The following is a 17,760-nucleotide window of genomic DNA, read 5'->3' on the forward strand; positions in this document are numbered from 1 at the left end:
CTCAGATGTGCTGGGAGTGGAAAACAGATCAAAAACCACTCTCAACAATCTATTTATGCAAAAACCTCATGAGAAAGAAGTTGCTATATAAAGTTACAATTTGGGAATTTTATGAAGAATTGCTAAAAGCTATAGAGCCTGAAAAACACTTTTACATATAGAATTTTGCACATATTTCAGAGATTCAGGGATTCTTGGTAGCTAATTTTTTTAGAACCCTGACATCCTATATAATAAAACCCTAATATGCAAATTGACTGAACAGCGGAACGACCGGTCGCTATGACACGCACTGACCACCAGGGGGCAGACGCTAACCCAGGAGCTGCCCCCTGGTGGTCAGTGCACTCCCACAGGGGGAGTGCCGCTCAGCCAGAAGCCGGGCTCACAGCTGGCAAGTGCAGTGGCGGTGGCAGGAGCAGGCAGGTGGTAAGGAGTAAGGGGTCCCGGACTGCAAGAGCCCCGGACTTCGAGAAGGATGTCTGACTGCCGGCTTAGGCCTGATCCCCAGGGAGATCGGGCCTAAGCCGGCAGGCAGGCATCCGCCAAGGGGTCCTGGACTGCGAGAGGGTGCATGCTGGGCTGAGGGCCCCCCACTCCAGTGCACGATTTTCATGCACCGGGCCTCTAGTATAAGAATAAAACAGAACCAAACTCTCTAATCCCTAAGGGTGATGTGTATACTAAGCTCATATTATTGTCATTACTTTTATGAATGTTTTATCATAAAAAGTTGTTAAAAATAAAAAATTAAGTATTAAACATATGTATTGTACTATAATTTGGACAAAAATAGAGAATATTCAGAATATTTTCAAATTATAATGACTTACATATGCACAAATACAGACTACATTTAAAATGCCAATTAGGTATCTAACTGCATCAATTATACATTTCTGCTCTTAAATCACTATAGCCAAGAATTTTTCTATTTTGGTTCTCGTTATGGTACATAAACACCAGGTTACACCTTTAAAAGTATCAATAATTCATAGTATTTCCTGTACTTTCAATACATTATAAATAGAATTGACAGAAAATATCTTTTTTCTGTAAATCATTAGAGCTTTCATGTTCATGGCTAGAACCCATAGCATATGCAAATATGATGCATGCCAGAGCAACTTAGCATTCAGTTAGGAAATAAGCACAGGTACTGCTAATTTCAAAAATATTTTTGAAGTTTCATATATCAACGCTCCTTCCCAAAATTAGTTTTCCAAGACAAATATAGAGACTTCTCTACTATTTCCTCTGTGAATTAAACCTTTTTGTGCTATTGAAGATGATGGAAAACATGAGGAAAATGTTTGTAAGAGTTAGAATAATCTCATCAAGCATTACTGGGGCATATTCTGAATGTAATCAAAGAGGTAAATGGGAATAAAAACTATCCTTTGACAGATGAGCCTGCCATGTCATGAGAATTTGCAGCCTGTCTGTACAGAATGAATTTCCTATTGAGGCAAAATGCTCCCTCTGATGATAAAAGAACCAAAATACCTTTTTAAAACCACAGAACTGTTATAAGAACAGTAAGAGGTGCTGTATGACACATCGCAATTATGAGCTACTAATACCGACAAACAAATCAGAATCTATATAAGCAAGCTGAGCTTCAGTGAAAGCTTCAGGATGGCCATAAAAAATGGTAGGGCGGGGGGCGGGGGGAGGGGAGCGGTGGAATCACTGCCTAGAAACAGCTGCAACAAACTACTGATGATGAACGATAGAAGACTGGTCTCTCAGAGTAATCTTGAGGAGGTCATATTAAGAACCGTGTCAGTAATTTATTCCACTTTTATTAAATAATTGAAATTCTACAACAGGCACTTTATATTTTGAAATAGTAGGTAATTGAACTGGATGGCCTCTAAGGCAATGATGCCCAGATTTTTGTAATTTCCTGAAAGATACAACTTTTTTTTTTTTTAATTTTGGGGATTCCAACTTTCACTACCATTTACAAAAATGACATTTCAATAACAAAAAGCTGGGTATATTTAGCTTTATGAAAAATTCACCACATTATCTTCCTCTTTCTCATTTCACTACTGAAGTGCTATCACAGACTGCTTGTCATGGGCTAGTACCAGTCTGTGGATTAGCTTTGGATACCATCCCTTCCAATATTGAGTGGGAATCATAGAGGCTAAGATCTTTTGATTCTCAAAATGTTAGAGAAGCTGATCTTTTAGGTTATTTAAATGGAAAAGTATATTTGTCATCTTGAGAGGCAATTTTTTCAGCCAATCTATTTCTCTGAATGATTATGTATTATCATCTAACTAGAGGCCCGGCGCATGAAATTCGTGCATGGGGGGGGGTGTCCCTCAGCCCAGCCTGCACCCTCTCCAATCTGGGACCCCTCGAGGGATGTCCGACTGCCCATTTAGGGCAGTCCCTCTCACAATCCAGGACTGCTGGCTCCCAACTGCTCGCCTGCCTGCCTTCCTGATTGCCCCTAACCGCTTCTGCCTGCCAGCCTGATCACCCCCTAACCACTCCCCTGCCAGCCTGATTGATACCTAACTGCTCCCCTGCCAGCCCAATTGCCCCTAACTTCACTCTCCTGCAGGCCTGGTCACCCCTAACTACCCTCCCCTGCAGGCCTGGTCACCCCTAACTGCCCTCCCCTGCAGGCCTGGTCCCTCCCAACTGACCTTCCCTGCAGGCCCGGTTGCCCCCAACTTTCCTCCTCTGCTGGCCTGGTCATCCCCAACTGCCCTCCCTTGCAGGCCTGGTCCCTCCCAACTTGCCCTCCTCTGCTGGCCTGATCGCCCACAACTGTCCTCCCTTGCAGGCCTGGTCCCTCCCAACTGTCCTCCCCTGCTGGCCATCTTGTGGCGGCTATCTTGTGTCCACATGGGGGCAGCCATCTTTGACCACATCGGGGCAGCCATCTTGTGTGTTGGAGTGATGGTCAATTTGCATATTACTCTTTTATTAGATAGGATTTCCTCACCAGCCATTTTCCTTTCCAAATCACTTTATGAAATAGATACTTTATATACATAGTTTATTGTAGCCAGGGAATCACTTTTGGCTAATATTTTAGAGACTAGTTTAAAAGTCCAGATTTTTTAAAGTAAGTAACTAGCTGATCTTATAATATGCTTAAATGGTAGATTTGAACACTCAGAAAACACAAAAGCTGATGATCGTGGAGTTTATTTTGAATAATTCTCATGTATTTGAGTACAGCCTGAAATTCTTCAAATGATCATGTAGAAATCTTACTGTTATACTTTTCTGATGAAAAGGAAAATTTGCTTATAGATTATTATAATTCTATCAATAGAATTTGGAGCTACTAAAATATTGTAAAGAAGCTCTATGATAAAGGTGGCTATTTTCTATCATTAACATCATGATTTCTTAAGAATTTCTACATACAAGGCTCTACTCCATCAGAACTCATTCTTGTGTTGGAGAATTAGGACAAGCAAGATGTGTGATCCTAGATCTCAAGAGCTCCCAATCACTAACCATGAGATCTCAGATGAGTTATCTCATCTCTCTTAGTTGCCTGAAGTTATTAAATAACCTCTGAGCTTTCTTTTAGTTATGACCTTTTGATTCTTAAAATTCTTAAGTGTAGTGCCTAAACAAACACCACAACAACAAATACCTTAGGAAACTACTTTTTCAATGATAGACCAATATTAAGTAGTCTCATTACTTTATATATGTGTAATTGTATTCCTGTGTAAGTGAATGTATATGTACTAATATATGAAGACATATTAGGGAAAGTGATTCCATCCACTTAAGCCATCAATATTGTTTGTAAATAACCTGTATCTGTTTCCAAAACAATCTTATCCCTCAAGAAAGATCTGCCACAACCAAGTATATTCAAGAGAATGTGCTACAGTTTGAAAAGGCTATAACAAAAATGCTTTGAGCAATAGCAGCAGAATTGGACTAAGATAACAAGTATGAAGAAGGCAATGTGTACTATATATAACAAGTATAGATATGAGAAATAATGATTTCTCAACTTTCAGTTCCCCTTAACTTAATTACACTTTCAATCATGGCTTCTTCAGCCTCAGGAGTTTTAGACTCCCTATCCCATAAATAATTAAGAAAGGAATAAATTGGAGATAGAATAAGAAAAGGGAAATAAAGTAGAGGAGAACAGAATTACTACCACGAATGACTTGGGAGAGGAACAGGAAATGGAAAAAGTACACCAAAGCCTTGGAAATGGACTTCTTTATCTTTTAGGTTAAGGAAGCCTGATTGTCAGGAACTAATGGCACCCAGTTGGGACCTAAGGCAATGTAACACCTGTTGAAATAGGAGGGTGAAGGGGGAATACTCATTCACATCAGTTAAATACAATGAACCACTAGTAGCTTACATGTCCAGTTTTATCTATCTCTGGAACCATGGTAGGAACTCTGCATCACAAAATTTGCTGGAGGATCAATAAGTACACTCAAGAAAAAGAAAATCTTTTTGTATTAGCATCCTCTGCAACAAAAGCAAAATGAAATTGTAAGCATAGAGTTGAAGTCAAGAATGATAGAGAACCTTCAAAGTTTATAGCTTTAATTCTTCAGAATTTCATAACTATTTTAATATGTATTTTAGAGTGCTGAGATTAATATTTTATTTTGGTAAATGTAAAAAAAAAATCAGATGAGCTTTTATAGATTTGCTTGTGCCCACAAAATCCTCCAAACGTATTTCCTCCAATATGTTATAAATCATCCAACTTTGAATTCATGGGGTTTGCAGATAAGAGTTTCTGAATTTGAGAATTTGGTGGTTTCCCTTCTTGTCACACTTTGTACTATAAAAGATGGTCAGAAATAAAAATGTGGTAGTGAAAAAAGCACTTTGGCTATCCCTTGATGGGCTTGCTCAACAATTATTTCAGCAGAAAAGTATTGTGCTCGTAATAAATAGGAAGGCAATTTCTAACCATAAAGTTTTTGAAGAGTTCAAAATAAAATAAATTTCAAATGATTCTATATATGAATCTATACACTTTTCCTTCATTTATCAAAATTGTATCTTGCCCTAGCTGGCTTGGCTCAAAGGATAGAGAGTTGGCCTGCAGACTGAAGGGTCGTGGGTTCGATTCCGGTCAAGGGCATATGCCTGGGTTGCGGGCTCAATCCCCAGGGAGGCGGTATGCAGGAGGCAGCCGTTCAATGATTCTCACTCATCACTGATGTTTTTCTCTCTCTCCCTCTCCCTTCCTCTCTGAAATCAATAAAAATATATTAAAAAAAGAAAAAAAAAGACTAATCAAATTGTATCTCTAGAATTCCATTTGAAAATATCTGTGAGCTCACTGAGTAGACACCATGAGCAAAAGCTCACCCTCTCATTAAAAAAAAATTTTGGACAAGAAGTTATCATTGAAATTAAATGGTGGCAGACATGTCCAAAGAATATTGCGGGGATTTGATCCCTTTAAGAATCTTGTTATATGTGTGGAGATAGCAACTAAACAGAAAATATTGGAATGGTGGTAATACAAGGAAATAGTATCATCATGTTAGAAGCCTTGAAAGGAGAATGACTGCATTCACAAGAGAAATCAATTGCTTCCACATGTCCCTGATCCACAGCACCTGTTTTACCACAAAATAAAAATTGGGTCATGTACATTTTCATATTGAACTTTTTTTGTTAAATAAACTTTTGAAATAGTAAAAAACAAACAAATTTTACCTCTAGTCCAAGATCTAAATCAAGTCCCACCTCCTTAACAAAAACCCTAGTCTAAGAACTTTAACTCAGCCCTTCTCTGAAATTTAATGGTAGTCACTAAATAATTATTTACTGAATGTTTACTAGATGTCAAGTAATTAACCCAACCTGTCTTCCAAAAAGGGGAAAAGAGGTAAGCAATTTGACAACCATATCAGGTCATATAATTTTATTTGACTATTTTATAAGTAGAGTTGGTGTTATCTTCCCAATCTTACCTAGTAATAGAGAAACATGTAAATTGACCGTACCTCTGCTACGCCCACAGCCAATCAGAGTGAGTATGTAAATTAACCCAACAAAGATGGTGGTTAATTTGCATACATACCTGGGTCCCAGGGACCTCCTCAGCACCCAGGTCACTCCCAGCCAGCCATCTGGCGGAGGCCTTAGGCGTGGGAAGGGGCTGAGCCTGCGATCGGAGGTGGGGGGGAACCCCTTCCCAAGCCTAAATCCTGGGATGGAGACTTTAGGCTTGGGCAGGGGCCGAGCCTGGGATCAGAGGGAAGAGGGAAAAATCAATGGAAACATATCCTCAGGGGAAGATAAAAAGAAAAATAAAGAAATGACATATCCTATGAAAGACACATCTTGAAAATGCTTAAAGAAAGTTGTCATTTTTTCATGGTGAAGGGACTGGAGTCCAGGTTGATGAAAATACCTTGGCGGCTGCGGTGACTCGCAGTGGCTGCAGCAGAGGTGTGATGGGGCTGGCGCCTTTTCTTGATCAGCCGGGTTGCCTCCCGCAAAGGGAGGCCAGACTGTGGTTTAGGTACGCTCCCAACGGGGATCGGGCCTAAGCCATCAGTAGGACATCTCCTGAGGGTTCCCAATATGTGAGAGGGGGCAGGCTGGGCTGAGGGACCCCTCCCCAGTGCACGAATTTTGTGCACTAGGCCCCTAGTTAGATTATAATTTCCTGAAGAACAAACACAATGTATTGTATTTCTTTTTCTTGTATCATTCTTAATGCCTAACTCAATATATTCAATAAAGTAAATGCAGCAAGCATCTCAAAAAGTTATTCTGAACTAAAATGACTTTGAATTGAAAAAAATACAAAGAGAAGCTATGGGAATAAAACCATCTATATAATAAAAGCCTAAGCAACCATATGGCAGAACGACCAGAATGACTGGTCACTATGACACACACTGACCACCAGGGGGCAGACGCTCAACGCAGAAGCTGCCCCCTGGTGGTCAGTGCGCTCCCACAGGGGGAGCTCCACTCAGCCCCAAGCCGGGCTCACGGCTGGCGAGTGCAGCGGCTGTGGCAGAAGCCTCTCCCGCCTCCACAGCAGCACTAAGGAGCAGTGAGCCAAGCGGTAAGGAGCAGCGAGCAGGCGGGCGGTAAGGAGCAAGGGGTCCCGGATGGCGAGATAGCGCAGGCTGGGCTGAGGGGCCCCCCCACCCACTGCACAAATTTCATGCACCGGGCCTCTAGTTTTAAATAATTAATGAGGATAATTTGGTATGTGTATATCTAACTTATATAAATTAACTCCAATTCTAGGAATTTTCTTTTTTTTTTTTTTTAAATATATTTTATTGATATTTTATAGAGAGGAAGGGAGAGGGACAGAGAGCCAGAAACATCGATGAGAGAGAAACATCGATCAGCTGCCTCCTGCACACCTCCCACTGGGGATGTGCCCGCAACCAAGGTACATGCCCTTGACCGGAATCAAACCCGGGACCCTTCAGTCCACAGGCCGATGCTCTATCCACTGAGCCAAACCGGTTTCGGCTAGGAATTTATCAAGTGAGGCCATCTTGCTCCAGAGGACTCAGGAGAGCTGCCAGGTGACTGGTCGCATGAATAATTGCAGTGAGGCCCCAGCCAGTTTGGCTCAGTGGATAGAGTGTTGGCCTGCAGAACAAAGGGTCCAGGGTTCAATTCCAGTCAAGGACATGTACCTTGGTTGCAGGCTCCTCCCCAGCCTGAGCCATGGTAGGTGCTCGTGCAGGACACAACCAATCGATGTGTTTTTCTCACATTCATATTTCTCTCTGTCTTTCCCTCTCTCTTCCACTCTCCCTAAAAATCAATGGAAAAATATCCTCGGGTGAGGATTAACAACAACAACAAAATAAAAAATAAAAACTATTCTTTAAAAAAAAAATAATCATTGAGGCCAGCAGAAAAATTGTTCAGCTGAGCTCAACCTGTACTGCTAACCTACAAATCCAAGAGTAAATAAAGTGTTTCTTATTGTTAAGCCACTAAATTTTGGATTATTTGGTTACATAGTAATATCAAGCTGATTCAATTATATTAATAAACTAGAGGCCCGGTGCACGAAATTCGTGCCCATGTAGGGTCCCTAGACCTGGCCAGCGATCAGGACTGATCTGCAGGGCAACCGGCGGGGTGATCGGGGGCCCCCTGCTGGCACCTGCCTTGGCTTGCCTGGTGCAGCCCGCTCGCAGTTTGGGGCCTGCGGGCTGGGGGCAGCTCCTGCATTGAGCATCTGCCCCCTGGTGGTCAGTGCACGTCATAGCGACCGGTCATTCCAACAGTCATTCCGCCGTTCATTCGATTTGCATATTAGGCTTTTATTATATAGGATATTATTTTTCCCAATAAATTAAAAAACAATTTAAAAGTAAAATGATTTTAAAAGTACAGGTTAGGCAAATAAGAAAATATTGAACTCTGGTTAATGATGCTCAAGTACTTGAAGGAAGAGGAGTATACTAATGTCTACAACTTAGTTTGAAATACAAGATGGACTGATAGGTAGAGAGAGGGCTAGTTCAAATGAAATGTAATAAAGTATAATAAAATGTTAGTTGTAGAACCTTATGTGCGTGTTCACTGTAACATTATTTCAACATTTTTGCACTTTGTTTTCTTAATAAAAATGTTGGAAGAACAGGTTGGGTCATATGGTGCATTCACACTATGGAATATTATGTAGTCATTGAAAATAATGGGTAGAAGAATATTATCAAAATTGACTGATAAATCTTTTAAATGCAAGGTGTAAAATAGTATGTGCAGTATATTATTTTTGTAAAACACAAAAAGTACAGATATAGAGAAAAAAGAAGCAAGGGACATATGCGTAATTATTACCCTGGACATGGGATGAGGATATTTTTTTTCTGTCAGTCATTGTTCCCTGTTTCTAAACATGTGCTGTTTTTATATCATTAACTAAGTGACTCCTCACTGTGGCCCCTGCAGAAGACACCTAGGTTAACATCTGAGAGGGGACAGGGACACACCCACCGGCTTCGTGCCCTGTGTACCTGTTGCCTCCCATAGCACAGCCAGCTCTTAGAGGACATGGGATGATGATTTTTAATTTCCTTTTAACATTGTGTGTTTCAAACTGTCTTAGGAAACATTAAAAAGTAATTAATAATGAAAATGTTTAATAATGAGTTTAAATTCTCTCATTTTAAAAATAACGTTTTTAAAAAATATATTTTATTGATATTTTACAGAGAGGAAGGGAGAGGGATAGAGAGCTAGAAACATCGATGAGAGAGAAACATCGATCAGCTGCCTCCTGCACACCTCCCACCGGGGATGTGCCCACAACCAATGTACATGCCCTTGACTGGAATCGAACCCGGGACCCTTCAGTCCGCAGGCCGACGCTCTATCCACTGAGCCAAACCGGTTTTGGCTAAAAATAACGTTTTTAAAAAAATAAAGATGCCCAATGTTTTAGAATAAGAGGAAATGAAATAAGGAGAATGGAGTTTGGTGAATAGTAGGGAAGAGTTGGCTTAATCACATGGAAGTATTTGATACTAAAAGTAACTCTATGCTAGAACAGAAACTATAGCTTTCTTCTTTCTGGAAACAGTCTCTCCAAGAAAGGAAGCTATGCTAGTGACCTCGTGAGATCTCTTCTAGTTTTATAGTTGTTATTTTAAGTAATGGCATAGCTGATATTTACAGTACATTCTATCAAAGAGTGTTAAAATATAGCCAGGCCCTGGCTGGTTTGGCTCAGTGGACAGAGCGTCAGCTCTGAAGGGTCCCGGGTTCAATTCCGGTTGGGGGCAGGCACATGCCTGGGTGGGCTCGATCTCCCGTGGGGGGCGTGCAGGGGGCAGCTGATCAATGATTCTCTCTCATTATTTTTTTTTGCATTTTTTTAAATAAATCTTTATTCAGATTATTACAATTGTTTCTCCTTTTTCTCCCCATAGCTCCCCTCCACCCGGTTCCCACCCCACCTTCTGCCCTTACCTCCCCCTCCACTGTCCTCATCCATAGGTGTATGATTTTTGTCCAGTCTCTTCCTGAACCCCCCATACCCCTTTCCCCCTGAGAATTATCAGCCCACTACCTTTCTATGCCCCTGATTCTATTATATTCACCAGATTATTCTGTTCCTCAGGTTTTTAATTTACTTGATTTTTAGGCTCACTTGTTGATAGATATGTATTTGTTGTTCATAATTTTTATCTTTACTTTTTTCTTCTTCCTCTTCTTTAAGAATACCTTTCAGCATTTCATATAATACTGGTTTGGTGGTGATGAACTCCTTTAGCTTTTTCTTATCTGTGAAGCTCTTTATCTGACCTTCAATTCTGAATGATAGCTTTGCTGGGTAGAGTAATCTTGGTTGTAGGTTCTTGCTATTCATCAAATTGAAAATTTCTTGCCACTCCCTTCTGGCCTGCATAGATTCTGTTGAGAAATCAGCTGACAGTCGTATGGGTGCTCCCTTGTAGGTAATTAACTGTTTTTCTCTTGCTGCTTTTAATATTCTTTCTTTGTCTTTTGCTCTTGGCATTTTAATTATGATGTGTCTTGGTGTGGTCCTCTTTGAATTCCTCTTGTTTGGGGTTCTGTGCGCTTCCTGGACTTGTAAGTCTATTTCTTTCACCAGGTGGGGGAAGTTTTCGGTCATTATTTCTTCAAATAGGTTTTCAGTATCTTGCTCTCTCTCTTCTTCTGGCACCCCCATAATTCTGATGTTGGTACGCTTGAAGTTGTCCCAGAGTCTTCTTACACTATCTTCAACTTTTTGGATTTTTTTTTTTTCTTTTTGCTTTTTCGGTTGAGTGTTTTTTGCTTCTTTGTATTTCAATTCTTTGACTTGATTCTTGTGTTCCTCTAGTCTGTTTTTGGGTCTCTGTATAATATTTTTTATTTCAGTCAGTGTATGCTTAATTTCTAGTTGGTCCTTTTTCATATCTTCGAGGGTCTCGTTATATTTATCAGCCTTTTCTAGGATATTCTTGAAAAGCCTTATAACCGTGGTTTTGAATTCTATATCCAGTCGTTTGTTTTCCTCCATTTCTTTCGTTTGTGATCTGTTTCTTTGACACCTCATTTTCACTGCTTCCCTGAGTTGGTAGGGTAGATTTGTGTGCTAGGTTTCCTATATGGCCCAGTGGGTCGGCCTCTCCAGTTAACCTGAGGTGGACACTCTTGGTGCACCCCTTTGTGGACTGTGTGTACAGCCTTGTTGTAATTAAGTCTTGATTGTTGTTGGTATCACTGGGAGGAATTGACCTCTAGGCCAGTTGGCTGTAAGGATCAGCTGTGTCTACGCTGGGAGAAGTTCGGTGCTGGAGACAGCCTTATAGGATTAGACTTGCCAAATTGCAATAGCCTCTGTGCTCAGCTTGGATGGGGGGGAGTCTCAGGGCGGAGCAGTCAGTCTTGGCTTCCCGTCAGCCTTGCCCTTGCGCGCACGCGCGCGCCTTCAGACCTCTGCCTTCCCCGGCTCCCGAGTCTCCGCCCGAGAGTCCAGATTCCCCCCTGTATGAGCCTGGGTCCCCAGGGGCTCACCTGGAACTGGGGTTCAGTGCAGTCAGAACTGGGGTTCAGTGCGGTCGGGGGCTTCCTTCCCCCTTCCGCCAGAGAAAGTCCGCCAGGCTCTCAGCCGCCCTTCCTCTCTGTGCGCCCAAAGACCCTTTGCCGTACCTCCAATTCTCTGGGAGCTTTTCTCTTTCCTTCTAGTTGTAGACTTTTCACTCAGCCAGCTTTCCTGTGGTTCTGGATGGTGTCCGTTCTGTCTTTTAGTTGTAGTTTTGAAATTGTTGTGCGAGGCAGCAATTTAGGTGCTTACCTATGCCGCCATCTTGGTTTCTCTGTGCATCTCTCTCTCATTATTGATGTTTCTATTTCTCTCTCCCACTTCTTTCCTCTCTGAAATCAATAAAAATATATTTTAAAAAATATGTAGCCAGATATTATAATTAATTTGGAGACAGTATTCCCTCCCTAAATTTAGGCTATGACAGAAACCTGAAAATTGGAAGAAGAAAAGAATACCAATAAAGGAGAGACTCTAATCCAGTCAGCTAACAACCAAACCTTCCATAAATTCCTTCCTGAGTTTGCTTAACATTGAGGTAATTTTAATCCCCATCTGATAAAAAAATAAAAAGATATTTCAGAAGTCACCATAAAACTCTATAGAAATTTTGAAAATTAATTTTAATACCCAAAAAACTATGGGCATAACAAATCAATATCATCCTACAACCTATGAAGAGTTGGCTTAGCACATGGGTGCATGTGTGTGTGCGTGTGTGTGTTTTAAGAGAACAACAGTAAGAAAAACTTGCCCAGGTTAAAGTGCCTAAATATGAAAGTGCAAAACACTAGGGGAGAAAATGTTTCTGTGAAAGATGTGACCTCGTGATGGTTGGTGGTGGTGTATAGTGGAACGGTGAAGCTCGGGATAGTGCGGTGAACAGCTTAAAACTCAATCTAAAAAAAGGGTCAATCACTATTTTCACTTCAATTCAATGATAAATTTAAATTTCAGAATGTGGAAAGAAATAACAGCCTTTCTAACAAAAGTCTTCAACCAATATTGATGTAAAACCTAGGTTAAAATAAGAACCTTAAACACTTCCCATGACATATTCATAAAGTGCAAGGCAAGGTGTTTAAAAACCATTAGTTATTCAAAGTCCATTGAGTACCAAATTGTTTTGAAGGAACATTCACAAAATTCTCATACTGGAATGAATCTCTCCTTAGTGTCTTAAAACAAACAAAAAGAGAAACACAAGTTGCTTTTATCGACCTTGCTAAAGTTTCAACTCCACTGTTAACATGCACTCTTTCTCAGGAATACTGTCAGCCCAACACAAGCTCAGTTATTACACTCGACATTTTAAAACCCAGAATGAAAAATAAGACCAAAGACACGTGTGGAATCTAAGCCCCAGATTCCCATTTCTGAGATTTTTAATGAGTGTTTTCGAGATCCTTACAAAAAAAAAAAAAAAAATCTATGGTTTCTTTTATTTAAAAAAATTTACATAGATTGATCTTTAAATTTTAAAAAAATGATTCTGACAAATTACTCTTCATTTTCACAGAAGATAATGGCCCTATTAAAGGAAATAATAATAGGGCATGGATTAAATGGACTCTAAAAGAATATGATATTGATGTATCTACATTTTCCAGCTCATTCATTGAAAGGATTAACTGTAACCAGTGCAGTAGCTATAAAATGTTGAGAGAGATTGGTTCCTAAGAACTGCCAGATGGTCAGAAGAAAATATCTTACAATAGTGTTACTGGAGCCCTTCAGACAAGGACAGATATAATCTAGCTCTGAAAGCCGTCAGGTATTATGAAGTGTTACTTTCTATTTGTAAATAAACTATGAGTTCTTGTCACATGTTTGAGAAATGGAGAACAACCAAAATCTCTAACCAAGTCCCAAAGCTTCTCCTAAGCTAGGCAATTCTCCCAAGCTTTAAATGTTTTTCCATTCCATCTTAAATGTTAAAGCTAATTGTTTAGTAAACAATATTCAAGAACCCACCTGTGTCAGGATCCACAGGAAATATAGGATTTTACTGTCTGTGTTGCTAGCAGATTTATAATTGGTCAAAATTTAAAAGACATGCTAAATGGGTGAGTCCTAAGTCCTACCCAGACAAAATGCATGCATTTTTCTTAGGTAATTATGGTTTTTTTACTGACGTGTGCAATTACTCAATCTAATCATGCAATGCCAGTTAGCAACTTGCAAATATGAGGGTTGGCATATGAACTGAACACCTGTGATAGAATGCAACTCTTCTGAACATAATATTTTGAAAACATGACTTTACCTGCTTTTACCTTTTGTTTGCTTATATCCTCTAACCATCACCTTGCCCCCAGAGCCTTTAAAAAGTAAGTTTCTAAGACAAAACCCAAAGGACTTCTGAGTTAAGGGTCCCAAGCTTGCTGCCAATTAGGTTCTTCTGAGCTGAAATTTCATTATGGTATGTAATCCTCTCCTTTATATCATTATATTTCTATTTTGTGCTAACATTCTAAATGGGTTTCACAGATTAGAAGTGCTGTATGATTAAGTCATACTTGTCAGGCCGTTCAATTAGTGGTTCATTGAAGAGGACAATGCTAATTCCAGCAGGAAGTAATGGAATGAAAAAAATGTATATCAAAATGTCGAATAAAGCCTTTCAGCCAATTCCACAAGGAAACTGGACCTTCATTTTTTCTCCCATATTCTTTCACAATTTATCTTTGCATAAATTAGTTTTTGTGATTCAAAAACTAAGATTTAAAAGTGAACAGAAGGTAGGCAGGGGTTCTTAGGATTCATGGAGAGAATTCAGGGGTCCACGAACTTAAAAGAAAAAAATATGTTATTTTTACTAAACGAACTGAAATTTCGCATTTCCTTATATTACAAATGTAGACTATGAACAATGATATTTTCATGTAACATTATAGTTGTTGCAGTCATTTCAAAATGCCACTAAGGAGCTCATTCTCAATGAAAAATTATAATAGTTATTAGAGCTGCAACTAGATCTGATTATTTTATTGTATTAATAAGAAAGCACAGATATCACAATTGTGTCTTAAACATATTTTGATGACTGTATTTTAAAGTAACTCGTTTCTTTGTATTCCTATAATTTTATTTATACATTTGAAACATTATTTTGAGAAAAGATCTATAAGCATCACCAGATATTAAAGGAGCCATGGCATAAAAATAAAGTTTAACCTCTGAGCTAGAAGGATTATAATACACTAGAGGCCCGGTGCACAAAATCTGTGCACGGGGATGTGTGTCCCTCAGCCCAGCCTGCACCCTCTCCAATCTGGGACTCCTCAAGGGATGTCTGACTGCCCGTTTAGGCCCGATCCTACCGGGCAGTCAGACATCCCTCTCACAATCCAGGACTGCTGGCTCCCAACTGCTCACCTGCCTGCAAGGGAGGGCAGTTGGGGGCGATCAAGCCTTCAGGGGAGGGCAGTTAGGGGTGACGAGGCCGGCAGAGGAAGGGAAGTTGCCTTCCTGATTGCCCCTAACCGCTTCTGCCTGCCAGCCTGATCACCCCCTAACCACTCCCCTGCCCGCCTGATTGATGCCTAACTGCTCCCCTGCCAACCCAATTGCCCCTAACTGCCCTCCCCTGCAGGCCTGGTCACCCCTAACTGCCCTCCCCTGCAGGCCTGTGTCCCCCCCAACTGCCCTTCCCTGCAGGCCCAGTCGCCCCCAACTTCCCTCCTCTGCCGGCCTGGTCACCCCTAACTGCCCTCCTCTGCAGGCTTGATAGCCCCCAACTGCCCTCCCTTGCAGGCCTGGTCCCTCCCAACTGCCCTCCCCTGCAGGCCTGGTCACCCCTAACTGCCCTCCCCTGCAGGCCTGGGTCACCCCCCAACTGCCCTTCCCTGCAGGCCCAGTCACCCCCAACTTCCCTCCTCTGCTGGCCTGGTCACCCCTAACTGCCCTCCCATGCAGGCTTGATAACCCCCAATTGCCCTCGCCTGCAGGCCTGGTCACCCCTAACTGCCCTCCCCTGCAGGCTTGATCGCCCCCAACTGCCCTCCCTTGCAGGCCTGGTCCCTCCCAACTCCCCTCCCCTGCTGGCCATCTTGTGGCAGCCATCTTGTGTGTTGGAGTGACAGTCAATTTGCATATTACTCTTTTATTAGATAGGATGTATTTACACAACATCTACCACATAATATTATGTTTCTATTTTTTTATGGGAACATAAAATTAGGATGATCAAAGTGCCCATAAAGTGACATGCCTCTAATATGAAGTGGCGATTTCACTGACTGGTTAATAGCATTGATTATAGATTTACTGAAAAGAATTATGGACATTAGGCTTTTTAAATAATTCTATATTTAGTCAACCAAATAGATGGATGTAGGTAGTGAATGGACATCTATTATTCACAAATTAGTACCATCTTTCTAGGATCGGAACTAATCTGTGTGAAAGTTGGCCCTTTGTTAAAATAGTCACAGTACAGTTTATCAAATATGTTACAGATAAAGCAGCCCATCAATTAGCATGTTCCTAGGGAATTGCCGCTACTGACACCCCCAGACAGAGAGCTGTTCTACAGAAAAGGACTGACTTGAATCTAATGCATAATAAACAATCTCTAAGGTGACTTTTATTGGGAGAAATTTCACAATTATTGAAAAAGACTTGAATCATCCCAAACATTAATAAAAGCCTAATTACTCACATGGAATAACTCCTTTTCTTTATAAAAAATGTAATTTTTCTCTAGAAATTTTCCATTTATGTCAGATTTGAGCAAATGTTCAGTTTTCTATTAGCTATGAATTAGAAGGTAATCTGTATGCATGATTCTAATTACCAAGTAAACTTTGGACTGGTTACAATTCTGTCAGAATGGCCTCCTGCACAGGATTTTCTGGGTAGAGAGTTCTGGTTTAGCAATGAAGGCTCTTGAAGATGCTAGTACAGTTCAAAGCTGAAATTCAGAGGCTGATCATGAATGATTCTGTTGCCTCTTGAGAACTGCCCCATTCCTGGTGGTTTGATGACTGGATTGGACTTTAAGGTCCTATTTTATCAAATCAGTGGTTCCAAAAATGTGGATGTATCATAGAATCAGATGGGGATTTTGACACAAACCAATTTCTTTATTTTTTTATAAACAGATTTTTTAATTCACCCACAGATTGAGATTCAGTAGACCCAGCTGGCTTCACTAGTGAATGTTACCAAACATCTATACTAATAACTGAGGAATATGCAAATTGACTGGGACACCATCATGTAACGACCAATCAGGACAGAGGCGGGGCCACGGCAGAGAGCTCTCAGCACACCTGTGCCAGGGGGCCAAAGGGAGCGGAGAGGAAGGAAGAGTAGATAGGCAGTTAGTGTGATCAGGCCAGGAGGGGAGAGCAGTTCGGGGGATCAAGCCAGCAGGGGAGAGCAATTAGGCAGTTAGGGGGATCAGGCCAGGAGGGGAGAGCAGTTAGGGCCATCAGGCCAGCAGGGGAGCAGTTAGGGGCATCAGGCAGGCAGGAAGGTGAGGGATTAGGAGCCAGTGGTTCCAGATTGCGAGAGGGATCCTGGATTGGAGAGGGTGCAGGCCAGGCTAAGGGACCCCCCCCCCCATGCACAAATTTCATGCACTGGGCCTCTAGTTGAGAAAGAAAATAATAGCAATTCTTCTCAAATCTTTCCAGAAAATTGAAAAATAAGAAAACTATCTAACTCACTTTATAAGACCAACATTAATCTGATACAAAAACCAGACAAAGACACAATGAGAAAACTACACACCAATATCCCTCACAAACAGATATTATAGACCCTGAGAAAGAACATACCTACTAAAGAGGGCTCCCAGTGGCTAACTGGGCTCAAACTAAAAACAAAACAAAAACAAAAACAGAGCCTAGCCCTAGCCGGTTTGGCTCAGTGGTTAGAGTGTCGGCCTGCAGGCTGAAGGATCGTGGATTTGATTCTGGTCAAAGGCACCTACCTCCATTGCAGGCTTGATCTCTGGCCCTGGGCTGGGTGCCAACAGGAGACAACCAATTGATATGTCTCTCTCACATGATGTTTCTCTATCTCTCTCCCTCCCTTCCACTCTCTCTAAAAATCAATGGAGGAAATATCCTCCAGTGAGGATTATACACACACACACATACACACCAAAAAAACAAACAGAGCCTAGCACCATTTATACACAGGGAGAAGCCTACACTGAACTACCTGTCCCTGCACTATTGGGGTGGGGGATGCAATCAGGGGTGGGGCGGCCATGGGGA

General features: G+C 41.2%; 1 protein-coding gene across 1 annotated transcript in view; it reads right to left on the reverse strand.

Annotated features, from left to right (window-relative positions):
* CAMKMT (calmodulin-lysine N-methyltransferase) overlaps positions 1-17,760 on the reverse strand; it is a 322,383-nt gene that overhangs the window by 123,663 nt on the left and 180,960 nt on the right.

This window comes from Plecotus auritus (assembly GCF_963455305.1).
Source record: "Plecotus auritus genome assembly, chromosome: 8".
In the NCBI taxonomy this organism is placed as follows: domain Eukaryota; kingdom Metazoa; phylum Chordata; class Mammalia; order Chiroptera; family Vespertilionidae; genus Plecotus; species Plecotus auritus.